Here is a 13,644-nt window from a genome sequence, read left to right as displayed (position 1 = left end):
AACTTGGTACAAATGAACAAACTACAAAACAGAAACAGAGTCACAGATTTAGAAAACAAACTTATGGCTACCAACGGGGAAGGTGGGGGATGAGGGGAGGCATAAATTAGGAGGTTTAAATTAGCATACATACCCTTATAGAGAGAAAACAGATAATCAATAAGGACCTACTGTGTAGCACAGGGAACTCGACACAACACACTGCAATGACCTCAAAGGAAAAAGAATCTGAAAAAGAATCCATAGACGTCTCTGTATAAGTAATTCAAGTTGCTGTACACCAAAAAGAAACACAACATTGTAAAACAGCTATAGTCCTCTATACAATTAAAATTAAGTTCCAAAAAAAAAAGAGAGAAATGGTTACTAACTTTCTTGAGGTGCCCATGACCCAGCCTGGCCTCACATCCCTGGATCCAGAGCTGGCTTTGGTCCCCAGGTGGCACTGTCATGGGGCTGAGGGAACTGGGGAAGTAGTGCCAGCAAATGAGGCACCCCCGGAATTGCACTGCCTGATCCCACTACAAGGATCCAAATTCTCCAGGTCCAGGCGAGACCCCCTACAGCTAAATCATGCCTCAGTGCCCAAAGGATGGTGGACCCTCTGGGCTGGAAGAGATTGGAAAAGTCACCTGGTCTCCACATCTGTCAGTGTTGGGGTTCCCACCTCTAAAAACATAACCTTGAGTGAAATAAGGTGCAGAAGAGTACATACAATATAATTCCATAATTCCTAAACTACATGGCTTAGGCATGTGTGTCTAAGTGGTAAAATACTATGAAGAAAAACAAGTAAATAATTATCATATAAGTGAGAACAGTAGTTACCTTTTGGAGGAGGAACACTTTGTAGTTACAAATGGATACATGAAGCACAGGGATAGTTTCTGAGTTGCCAATACCATTCTATTCCTTGACTTGGATGGTGGTTAACAAATGTTCACTCCATAGCTGTTTCTTAAACAATGTATATAATTGTATGCATGTTTCTGTATGTATATTACAGGTGACCCCTGCACAATGAGGGCATTAGGGGTGACAACCCCATGCAGTCAAAAATAGGAGTACTTTAATCTGCGCCTCAAAAACAAAGGAATTGATAAATGACTCACCCAAGGGCATGAAGCTGAAACAGTTTGGATAGCATCAGGACTCAAACCCTAGTTCTTTTGATTCCACATATTGTGATTTCTAATTGAACACAAACTTTTCCCCACACTTAAAGATCTATAAAATGAAAATACAAGTACTATATTTATTGGGAAAAAATCTGCATATTAAGTGGACCCATTCAGTTCAAACCCATGTTGTTCAAGGTTTAGCTATCTATATCACAATAAAAAATTGTATGAGTCATACTATTAATTTGTTAATTTATTCAATAAATACTTATGGAGCAACTTTAGGATGAAAGGCACAGTTCCAACGAGCATACAGTAATAGAAAGAGAAGGTCTCTATTCTCATGGAGCTTACAGCTTTGTGGGGAGATAGTAAAAAGTAAGCCAATAAAAAGTAATTTCAGATTACTATAAAGAGTACAAAAAACAGGGCTACATACAATAGAAGGAGGCATTGGGGATGAGAGCCTTGAGCCAGATTTGTCAGAGCAGGACTCTCTGAGAAGATGACATTTGAGAACTGGAGAGTGAGGTGCCTCATATAATAATTTGGAGTAAGTGAAAGGCACATACTTAGGGGAAGTGCCTTTCAGGGAGAGAAAATAAGTTCAGAGCTCAGAAAAGTCTGGAGAAGGAAAAGTGACACGGGAAGGACCCGCAAGCTAACATCAAACATCTGAAGGATTTGCTTTGGATGGACTCAAGGAAGTGGACTGAGGATCAGCAGGTAAGCCGCAACTAAGGCGCCCGCAGGCTGCGTCTAAGACCCAGCACAACCAAATATATAAATAAATAAATGTTTTTTAAAAGAAAATATCAACTTAAAATCATAGACTGTCAGAGCTAGAGGAGACTAGGAGCAGACAATCTGAATGCCCTCGTTTTACATGAAGCCCAGGGACAGGGCAGGGACTGCCAAAGAATTGACAGTACAGCCTGTAATGGCAGAGACAAGCTTTAATCTAAGCTTGCTACCTCCTCCTCCAGCGTTGTACCGTTATTTAACTTGTAGTCCTCTCAAAAGCCATACGTGTTAGAACTGGCTAAATGTGGCCAGTCCACAAAGGTGTCAGGAGGCAGGCCACAGAGGAATTTTTTTTTTTTTTTTTTTTGTGGCACGCGGGCCTCTCACTGCTGTGGCCTCTCCCGTTGCGGAGCACAGGCTCCGGACGCGTAGTCCCAGCGGCCATGTCTCACGGGCCCAGCCGCTCCGAGGCACGTGGGATCCTCGCGGACCGGGGCACGAACCCGAACCGCCCGCATCGGCAGGCGGACTCTCAACCCCTGCACCACCAGGGTAAGCCCCCCACGGTGCAATTTATATTCTTTATTGACAGTTAAAACTTGTGCAACTTGCAAAACCACAGTGACATCTAGTGGTGCTATTTGATAATGCAACTTTTGATGCAACCCTCGGTTTAAGCAAGCTTGTCGTAAAAAACCAAATATTGTTCTGTCATCTGGGGTTGGTCTGCTTTCTCATAAATAGGATTAATTTTTAACAGAAATATAACATACATGAAGTTGTGCCTTCCTTAATGCATCACACCGAAAGACACATGGTGATACATGCCCTCATTGTGCAGGGGTTGTAAGGTCGGATCTTAACAAACGGCACCGCGAAACAGAGGAAAGCTTCAAGTGAGCTTTATTAGGGAGCGCTCCCGGGCGAGGTTCACTGGTCCGAGAGAAAGGGGCCAGAGAAGTCGCACCCGGGCGAGGGTTGGGCAAGATCTTATAGGGGAAGAAGGGAAAGGGGTGTGGTGAATCTGGGAGCGCGCAGGGTATTTCTTATTTGGTGGTCTTTTCGGGTATCCTGGGGGACCGTTGGTCCCGCCCCTCGAAAGGCGGGAAGGCTGGGCTGGGTTCAAAGTCCCCAGGTCAGTTCCTGGAACTGGGTGGTCCGGAATGTCTCCAGGGCAGCTTCTGGAACTGGGTGGTCCGGAGAATTTCGTTCTGATGCAACCTGTGAATCTGATTGTGTTCCCCTGCCTCGGGCCAGTTGGCCTTACAGGGGTCACCTGTAATATACATACAGAAACATTCATACAATTATATACATTGTTTAAGAAACAGCTATAGAGTGAAGATTTGCTAACCACCATCCAAGTCAACGAATAGAATGGTATTGGCAACTCAGAAACTATCCCTGTGCTCCATGTATCCATTTGTAACCACAAAGTGTTCCTTTGGGGACACATGGTCCCCATCATTGGTGATACTAACTTTGATGACTTGGTTTACCCGCCTTAAAGTTACTCTCTTTTCCTTTCTAATTAATAAATGATTTATGGAGCAATATTTTGAGGCTATATAAATTTCTTTTTCAAACTTTCTTCCGCTAGTTTTAATATTCATTGATGATTCTTGCCTGAATCGGTTATTACTTATAATGGTTGCAAAATGATAATTCCATAATTCTGTCATTCCTTCCTACATTTGTATTAGTTATTATTTTACTGAAAGAAGAGATTTCCCTATTCTCTTATTTATGTTTATGTTCCTTAGTCTGGATTCATGAATTCTTACATCATCTATCACCTATACAATAGATTATATGTACAGATATTCAGTATGGCTACCATACTGGACAGCAGAAACAAAAAATTTCTTTAGGTTTTCAACCATGTCTTCTCTTACCTCTGGAACTTTGTCTTTGCTGTTGTTCCCTCTCACTCGAAGACCTAATCCCAATAGATTATAGATTATGAAAGAATTAATGAGTATGTTCATGTATGCATTATATGGTACACATTATGTTAGATATGTTGTAGATTATATATTCATGTATATATTATAAATTATAATGTTTACTATACATAATCTATACTCCATCACTATTTTTATTTCTCTTCAAAAATACAAATGTCATGAAAGTCAAAAAAGTATGAGAAGGGTGGGAGGGAGGGAGATGCAAGAGGGAAGAGATATGGGAACATATGTATATGTATAACTGATTCACTTTGTTATAAAGCAGAAACTAACACACCATTGTAAAGCAATTATACTCCAATAAAGATGTAAAAAAAAAAAAAAGTATGAGAAACTGTTCCAGATTAAGGAGATTGAAGAGCTATGACAGCTCAATGCAATGTTTAATCCTGGATTCAGTTTAGTTATCAAGGACATTTTGGGATAATTAATGAAATTTGAGTAATCCTGTCAATCACCTAGCATGGATTAAATAATGATACTGTACTGGTGTTAAATTCTCTGTCTTGATCATTTTACTGTGATTATGTGAGAAAACATCCTTGTCTTAGGAAATATGCTGTAAAATATTGAGGGGTAAAGCAGCATTATATCTTCAGCTTATTTTCAAGTGGTTCAAAAAATAATAATATTACTCGTGTACTGAGAAACAAAATGATACGCAAATGTGGCAAAATGTGAACAATTGGTGAATCTGGGTGAAGGGTACACAGATTTTTTTGTACTATTCTAGCAACTTTTAAGTTTAAAATTTACATCAAAATAGTAATGACAAAAAAAGGTAAAATGTTTTAAGGAATTTGTCTTATTAAAAAACAAATTTAAAAAAAGATCAAAGTAAATACATAAACTTGCACCTAGAGGCTTTAGAATTTCAAAGTTTTAGCTACTAAGCTTCTTTCCACTGCTGCTCTTTTCATTAGGGAATTATCTTGCTAGTCAAGGAAATCTATTATAAATTACTAGTTCAAATTCCTCAGATGCCTGAAGAATCCCTCAAAGGTACACATATTTTATAAAAGCTCACACATTTAATATCATCATGTACAAAAGACTTTTATCAAGGCTGGGTCTGGCACTGAACCCAACCAACCAACCAACTGTGATTACCCTTAATTTGGAATAGAAGTTGGCTATGAAAAAAAATTTAGTGGAAGAGACTTCACTAAAAATCTGGATTCCCGGCTGGATGCTCTGGCGAGATTGGAACATCTGGGCCCACATTCACTTCTGCTCAGCAACAATCAGCTGGACTCTCTCCAATGTGGTAGTTACTAGGCACATGTGGCTATTTATATTTAAATTAATAAAAATTAAATAAGATTGAAAATTCGATTCCTCAGTCTCACTAGCCACGTTTCAAGTGCTCAAGCCACATCTGGCTAAAGGTTACCCTATTGGCCATTTCCTTCATCGTAAAATGTGCTCTTGAGCTGCATTACCTGGAGGGTAGTGGGAGGGCTGCCTCTCGCAGTTGGAGAAACAGCTCTTCAGGTCTCTGTGGTCCCCAGCCAGCCCACTTCATCCCTTTATGTTACCTCCCTGACCCCTGTAGGCATTTGAACTTGAGAACCTTGACTACCATGTGCGTTAGGGTTTCTGCTTAGTTTTGCAATGTTTTGGAAAATACCACCAACCTTATCTGGTCATGAAAGTATAAAAGGAGTAAGAGCTAGAAGTGATCTGAAAAAGTGATTACAAAAGTAGAGATAATAAACCTGGATAGTGTGTGTGTGTGTCTGATCCTTGGTAGAAACTATTCAAGCAGGAAGCAAACTGTGGTTAGAAAGTGCTGTGCATATGTAATCAATGTTCAACAAAAGGTGAGCAACAGCACCTGTCAAATGGAGTAATTCCTGAGTATGTGACCTGCAGGGGTCAAAGGTAACATAAATCACGGCGTCTTGGTAGGACTCGGTGAAGTAGGGGGTCAGGGGAGTCAATGCCAGCTTAAAGGGCAGGAGCCCCTAAGCTCCTGTTGAATATTACAAGTGGGAGTGGGCTTCTACTTTCTGATTTTTCCAGAGAACTCAAGAACCCAGATTCTTTTTTTTTTGCGGTATGCGGGCCTCTCACTGTTGTGGCCTATCCCGTTGCGGAGCACAGGCTCTGGATGCGCAGGCTCAGCGGACATGGCTCACGGGCCCAGCCGCTCCACGGCACGTGGGATCTTCCCGGACCGGGGCACGAACCCGTGTCCCCTGCATCGGCAGGCGGACTCTCAACCACTGCGCCACCAGGGAAGCCCAGGAACCCAGATTCTGTATGTGAAATCTCCTAATTTTTAAATATTAACTCAAATTTTTTAGAAACACTGTCCAAGCAAAATAAAACAAGTTTACCAGTCAGATTTGGTCCCCAGGTACCAGTTTGCCAAGTCTGAGTCCATAGTTTGGTGGTGGCAGCAGAGATCCACTTGCCAGGCTAAGTCAAGAGAAGACTGGACATTGAGAATATGAAAGTTTAGGGTGGGGGGAATTGTGCAAAACCCAGGGACCCTGATTGCAAAGGCCCCCACCTCATCAAGATCCAACTGCAGGGCATTCAAGTGACAGGGCAGTAGAGAATGCTGATCTTTTGAACACTGATTCCCAGACTTTGATGCACATAGGGATCCCTGAGGAAGCTTTTCAAAATCCTGATGTCCAGGTCTCATCTCAGCCTAACAGAATGTCTGCGGGAAAGGGGGGACCCCAGAGGATTCCAATGTGCAGCAAAGTTTGAGAACCACTATGCTAAGGGATGCTCTACGATTCCAAGAACCTGTCTCCACAACATTGATAAAGCTGGTCTTTGGAAGTAAAACATGCTTCAATATGCCTTACAGAAGGCAAGAAGACTATTTCAATTTTAAATATTGACGGTTTCTCACATTTGGTGGAAAATGAATCCAGGAGTAACAAGCTTAAACCCCCTCCTTAGTCACTTTGGACTAAGAACAATGGACTTCACAAACAGCCACAGGTAAGCTGAGAAACTGGGCCCCCCATAAAGGAACTCATCACACTTTATTGTTCTTATTTAACTGTATATCTTCTGAATGGACTATGAAGGCAGGGACTACACCTGGCATTGAGCTCATGGCTGGTGCCCAGGAGTTACTTACAAACGTGTTGATTAGATGCCCTGGGGACACAGGGAAGGTAAACTAGTTGGGGAACGGGGAGGATGTGAGATGGGATACTGGTTGGAGCTATGTTTCTACAACACCTTACACAGAACTGAGAAAATATCAGTTATTCATATCAAAGAACACAGGCGGAGTTTGGAGATCATCTGTCAGCTACTGAACAAATGAAACCTACAAAGTACCCAGCACAAAGAAGTGTCCAGGAGGTAGTCCCTGAGATGTCTTCCTTATCACCTCCACCGATTTTAAGGATAAGAATGAAAAATTCTAAAAGCATGCATCTGTGAACAGGCAGGCACCATAATGTAATTATTAAGTAGACTCTGAAGCCAGACTGCCTGGGTTCAAGTACTTAGCACTTTGGACTTTGAGCAGGTCATTGAACTCCTCTGTGCCTCAGTTTCCTCATCTGGAAAATGGGGATGATAATACCTACCCTCAACAGATGGGTATAAGGGACAAAGGAGGTTTTTTTTGTGTGTAAAGAGATTAAAAGAGAACCTGGCAAAGGGCAAGGGATAGCCATTATTTTGCTGGAGAATACAAGAAAAATAGAGGATGTAATGCTACTTTGGATTAAACATGTCAGATATTTGGAAAACATGGACCACGAGCTCAGTTAACTAGAAAGCAGGTATTCATAATGCCTTGGGGTCAACCCTAAGGGAAAAGGGAGGGGATTCAGTTCCCTGGTTCTCAGGCCCTATCTCTCTTTAAATACAAGGCAATAGTCACTAGAAAGATGGGGTGGCTCAGTGAAATGACTGTGCTCACACTGATCCCCTCACCCCCATGCTGGGGGTGGTCAGCCGGGGACCTTCAAAGTCCATGTCCTACAACGTCCATGGTGTGTTATTAATTGTGCCTCCACATTGGATTCTAAAGGCATAACACTGGACCTGAGTCCACTGAACTCCCTCCACCTCTGTCTTCAGAGGTAATGTAAAATGTATGCACATCCATCTGACAAAGCAAAATGTTTGTGTTTGCATTTGTGACCTAGGAAATGTCTGCTCCATATTTCAGTAAAAGGACTCTTTTTCTAAGTAGTTAATACTGCTTTTTTTTTTTTAAAAAATAAAAGTTGGGGTTTTTTCTTCCTCCCAAATGACCAAGTGTACTTTGGTTGCTCCTTTCACTTTCCACTCTAGACGCAAATGCATCTTAGGTATCATTTCTTCAAGATATTATTTGCTTTTTTTCTTAAATGTGATAGAAATGACAAAAACCTAAACCCCTAACATAAAATAAATGGCAGTGGCATGAAGGCAGGCTGTGGGCCTGTGAGATACAGATTGAAAGTTTTAAATGTTCTCATGATACAAAGTAGCTCAGTTAATTGGTTTCCTTCCCTTGGCAACATACTTCCTCACACACATGGCCTTTTAGGAATCAATCCTCTACTGTCAGCAACACGAAAACACAGAGGCTCCCATCTTTCAGGCTGACTTCTGTTTGAGTAGCACGTTTGGTTTTTACAAATGTAAAAAACTGTGCTGCTTTTTTTTAAGGGAGAGGGAGGAGTTTCAGGGTAATTTAGGGAAGGCTTTGGAAAAGATTAAACAATTAGAGAGAAGACAGGGATTTATGTATATATTTACATCTATCCCTCACGTGTTGTCCCTCAGAGCTATGTTAATACTTATCTAGGGAAGGAAGCAGTTTTATTTTAAAATTCTCCAAACCAAGACTTGACTCCCAGTCTTAATTACTTTCCATCTGTCCTCACAGTGTGATCACAGGGTCTGCATGATTTGTGGTTCTAACAACATGCACAGCATTTTCCAAATAAATGGTACAAGGACACCTTACAGCCAGCAGCTTACAACTTCCATGTCTTGATGGGCTGTAGCTTGCCATACATTGATTTATTCTGCACCCCAACTTTTATTTACTTGCCCTTTTCCCTTTTTAAGCAATTCACCAAAATTTTGATGTCAACTTGATAGTTTTAAATTTTATAATATCCCAGAAATTCTGCTTTATCTTTTCACTAAAGCTTACATATAATACCTTTAAATGTAATGAAACGGCTCTCGTGAATGCAACGTAATAGTCACAGGTATTTGGATATAGTTTTGAGGTGAGCAGATTATAAAAGAAAGAGCACCAGACTGGAATTCAGGATATCCAAGCAATGTTCCCAGCTCTGCCATCAACTGTGTGGCCTTGGACGAGTTGGTAGTTTGCTCTCTTATAAAATAGGATAAATGATCGAAATCTCTGAAGGCTGGTTTACCTCCAAAAATTCTATGGTTCTTTAATTCTGTATGCTTGTGGAAAAGAAACTGACAATGTTTTACCTTCAAATATAAATAGTTTCAGACATTTCTGGGTGGCTAATCAAACAAAGCGGTCAGTAACCTAGGTCAGATCTCATGCGTGCACCTGCACTGATGTGCCAGCCAGGCTTTGCTGCTTCACTGCAGAAGCCCTGTAGACTGTTCATCAGCTGCAATCCTTAACCACAAGTGTTCCTCAGAGGCAAACATCTTCATGTCTATTTCTTCTCTAAGAATCTTCTTCCGTAAAAGCAGTAGTTCCAAAAACAAGGACCCCCGCCCCCCCTCACCAAAAGAGCAGGAGTATTTGTTCCAGATCAAACACTCTCACCTTCCAGTGGAATCAGAATCATCTGCAAAATCTGTAAAAAGGTAAATACTCAGGTTCCATCCCAAACCTACCCAATGAGAAGCTACAGGGTGGGCCCAGGCAATTGTATTTTTCACAAGCTTTCCACCTGCTTCCAATGCCTAAAAAAGATGGAGAAACACTGTAACAATTTGGTGATATCAACAATGCAAAATTCAGATGTAGATCCAAACTGAAAATACATTCAAGTGAAACACTTGGTCATTGATTTTTTTTAATGACTAATGTAATTAAAGGCAAATGAGGTTTATCCACATTGCTTCTGGTTCTCATATTTTTCATTTTGATCAATACAGAATATTTGCACTATACGATTTTATTAAATAAGAAGCCAAACTTGCCCATTAATCACAGCATCTCTCATGTGAACAGAGGGGTTTGATGACTACAATCTAATTTTCTAGAGCAGGTAGGGGTGGGGAGGGTATCTGGGGTGGATTAGAAAGCCCCCTAGACCCACCTCAACTACTGGCAACTGCCACCAGGCAGGAATGAGTAACTTCAAGGGGCCAGCTCTTCCAATTTTCCAAAAGAAGCTAGAAAATTTGTATGTATAGTCTTGCAACTTTTAAATGGTTGGCAACTAAATCAAATGGTTTCTTCAGGGCTTCCCTGGTGGCGCAGTGGTTGAGAGTCCGCCTGCCGATGCAGGGGACACGGGTTCGTGCCCCGGTCCGGTAAGATCCCACATGCCGCGGAGCAGCTGGGCCCGTAAGCCATGGCCACTGAGCCTGCGCGTCCGGAGCCTGTGCTCCACAACGGGAGAAGCCACAACAGTGAGAGGCCCGCGTACCGCAAAAAAAAAAAAAAAAATTCTTCAAACATCATCTAAAAATGCACCATTGAGGCCCAACAACAAAACAAAGCAAAGTTCATCAACCCAGATTTCACCTGAATACTGAAGTTTTTAAGTTCTGTTCTATGAGTTCTGAGTTCTGTATCTGAATTTGGTTAGATAATCAAAAATTATCTCACAGAAATTACTTCCAGCTGACACGTAACATTATGCTCTCTGCCTCTAGAACTAACAGAAGTCTCTGCCATTTTTGAACTAAGGGGTTTACACAAGGAGCTACGTACTAAGTCCCTCTGTTCACTCAGTAGGTATGCAGAGGGCTCCTGCCCTATGCCAGGCACTGAGAACACAGCAGTAAACTGAAACTTAGTTAAGTTTAATATTTGGCGTAGCACATAAAAAGTACATAAAGCTCATCACTCCATCGGCGGTAAAGATTAAAAATACAGATGGGCAAAGCCTTAAGAGCAAAATGGTACCTCAAAGATTATTTTTTCAGATGAGGTTGAAGTCCAGAAAAACAAAGGCTGGCCAAGGATCATACAGCTTGAAAGGGAGTAAAAATGATAACTCAGAGCTTCTGCCTTTACTCAAAGCTCCTCTCACCCCTTTTGCTGCCTATTTCCCTAAATACAAGGGGACTGATAAAGGATCGTCAAAGGAAATTAGCAGGCTTGATGCCCATCAGAGATGAGTTCAGTTTGGCAAGTTGTCATTTGGAAAATAATAGAATATTCCATCTAGAAATGACTCAGAATTTCATCTGCATTCATGGAGATTATTATTTCCAGCTAGTCAGAGGCCATTCTCTCTTACCTTAGAACATATAGAACAATAGAAAAGCAAGGAATTGCTTATATCTATTAAGAATAGAAATAAAAATTAAGGGTCATACAGCCAACATTCATAAAAAAATAGGTTAGGAAAAGAACACCAAGATCAGTGTCGGTGAGATTAAGTAAGATGAACAGGACACCAGGAGTGTGGTTAATAGCAGGGTTTACTGTCTTCACTGGCCATGTCCTACCTTTTACTCTCAACCATACTGCAACCGAATGTCCAGTCCACTGGAGGAAGGAAAGAAAGTATTTTTCTGAGTGGCCACAATCACTCATTGTATAAATTGCTCCTAGTATTTCTGATTATTTTCTAAGTAAGTACTACCTACAAATACAACCCTGTTTTTAAGAGTATTCTCTATCTTCAAAGGTGGGAGAAACAGGTGTGCCTTAACTGATAAACTACAAAATTGTTTGGAATGTATTTGAATTTCAGAAGCTAATGACAGGCACTGGACTTCAAAAAGAGATGTGAAAGAGATCCCTGGGTGGGCAGGGTGCTTGTCAATGGGGGTAGTTCTGCTATCACTGAATATAAAAGCATCTTGAAGAGACTAATTCCAAAAGTGAGATTATGGGTGATTTTTGGGTTTTTTAATTCTTTACTTTCCAAATAATGTGTTGAAAAAATTAGGGAAAAGTATTTTTTAAATCATATAGCATTTAAAAAAATAATCAAAATCTAATAATTCCTGTTTTCAACTTGCCACAATTCTAAAACTGGAGAAATTCTATTTTTAATATGAAAGCCAGAGTAGAAGCAACTGGAATGTAAAACTTGTTCTTTACAGCTTTTTTTTCCCCCCCGAAGATCAGCACATGATTTAGTAAGACTTAAGTCTCTGTAAGGTTCTTGTCCCATTACCACAGACATAGAAAAAAGCCTTCCCACTTAAACCGGAGACTACAAAATTTTTCCTTCCCCATTAACCAATTAAATTTACAATTTGACATATGTCAAAACCTTCTGAGAAAGCAGAGTGTTTCCGATGTAAAAGGCTTATGAAAACAGGGCATGTTCTTAAGAGAAAACACGGAAGCCCTAATGAGGGATTTCAGGGAGCCACATGTTCAGTGTTGGAAAATCAGACCTCTAGAGACATGCTGTGCAAATAGCATGATTTAGATCATTAGGACAACAGTTTTACATGAAAAAAATGAAAAGCAACACAAAGTGGAAATATAAGTTGAACGAGTATGACAGTTTCAACTGTTTAGTACTAACTTTGATGTCAGAGTTCATAAGGTGATAAAGTTTTTAAGAGGGAACTGATCATGACAGAAAATACATATACACTGTCTGAAAAACAGTGGAGATCATTAAGCAGACAGGGCTTACAGGGATGTGATATTTTCTCACTTAATTTGATCAAGTATCATAGAAGGGAAATTGAATCTAATTTTCTGGTTTTCTCTTTAGTAGTACAAACTAGGTGGTTAAACTTTATGTCTTCTTCTTAAATCAGAAGTCTGACAGTGAGTTGAATACTATTAAAAAAAAATGACCAGAAAACAGAAATTTTAAAGACAGATGGCATTATACAGTGCTACTGTCCCAGCATATCAGAACAAGGAACAAATTAAGTCAGAGGTGCTCAACTGGTATATTTTCAATCATTCACAGGTGTGCTCTCAGATTTTGAATAACGTGTAAATAAAAAATTAAGTGGTGCTTCCATTGAGATGTGGCAGTCATCAGCACAGCTGATGCGTTCTCTTTCCAGGCCCAGGAGGAAGACTGAACTTCCGCAGCCTCTTGTGCAGGTGGGACCACAGCTCTGGCCAGGGGGTGGTGCATCCACTGCTGGGAGGAGCAAGTAACTGCTAGAGGACAGCCTTCCAGAGCCTTTTCCCTTGCCATGACCATCAGGAAGGTTCAAGTCAGTGACTGTTCCAACAGCCTAGATCCCTGAGTACCTGCACCAAATACAGCACCCCACCCACTCTCCAACAGACACATATGCAGTGTGTGGGATGTAAACCTTTGTTTTGAAGCCATTGAGATCTTGAGGGGTTTTGTTACTACAACATAATCTTGCTCTCCTGACTGAAACAAAAGGATATGCGCTGATAAAGAGAGTTATTTGCCCACCAGCCTGCTGGGCTGAGAGGCTCATGTGACTTGGTTAAGTACAGCTGGGGTCTCTGTGCTATTAGGAGGTTAAAAAGTGGTTTGTAGGGCTTCCCTGGTGGTGCAGTGGTTGAGAGTCCGCCTGCCGATGCAGGGGACATGGGTTCGTGCCCCGGTCCGGAAGGATCCCACATGCCGCGGAGCGGCTGGGCCCGTGAGCCATTGCCCCTGAGCCTGCGCGTCCGGAGCCTGTGCTCTGCAGTGGGAGAGGCCACAACAGTGAGAGGTCTGCGTACCGCAAAAAAAAAAAAAAAAAAAAAAAAG

This window comes from Aethalodelphis obliquidens, unplaced genomic scaffold (assembly GCF_003676395.1).
Source record: "Aethalodelphis obliquidens isolate GAN/ISIS:26980383/991018 unplaced genomic scaffold, ASM367639v1 scaffold52, whole genome shotgun sequence".
Lineage (NCBI taxonomy): Eukaryota > Metazoa > Chordata > Mammalia > Artiodactyla > Delphinidae > Aethalodelphis > Aethalodelphis obliquidens.
This window is presented reverse-complemented; position numbering follows the sequence as displayed.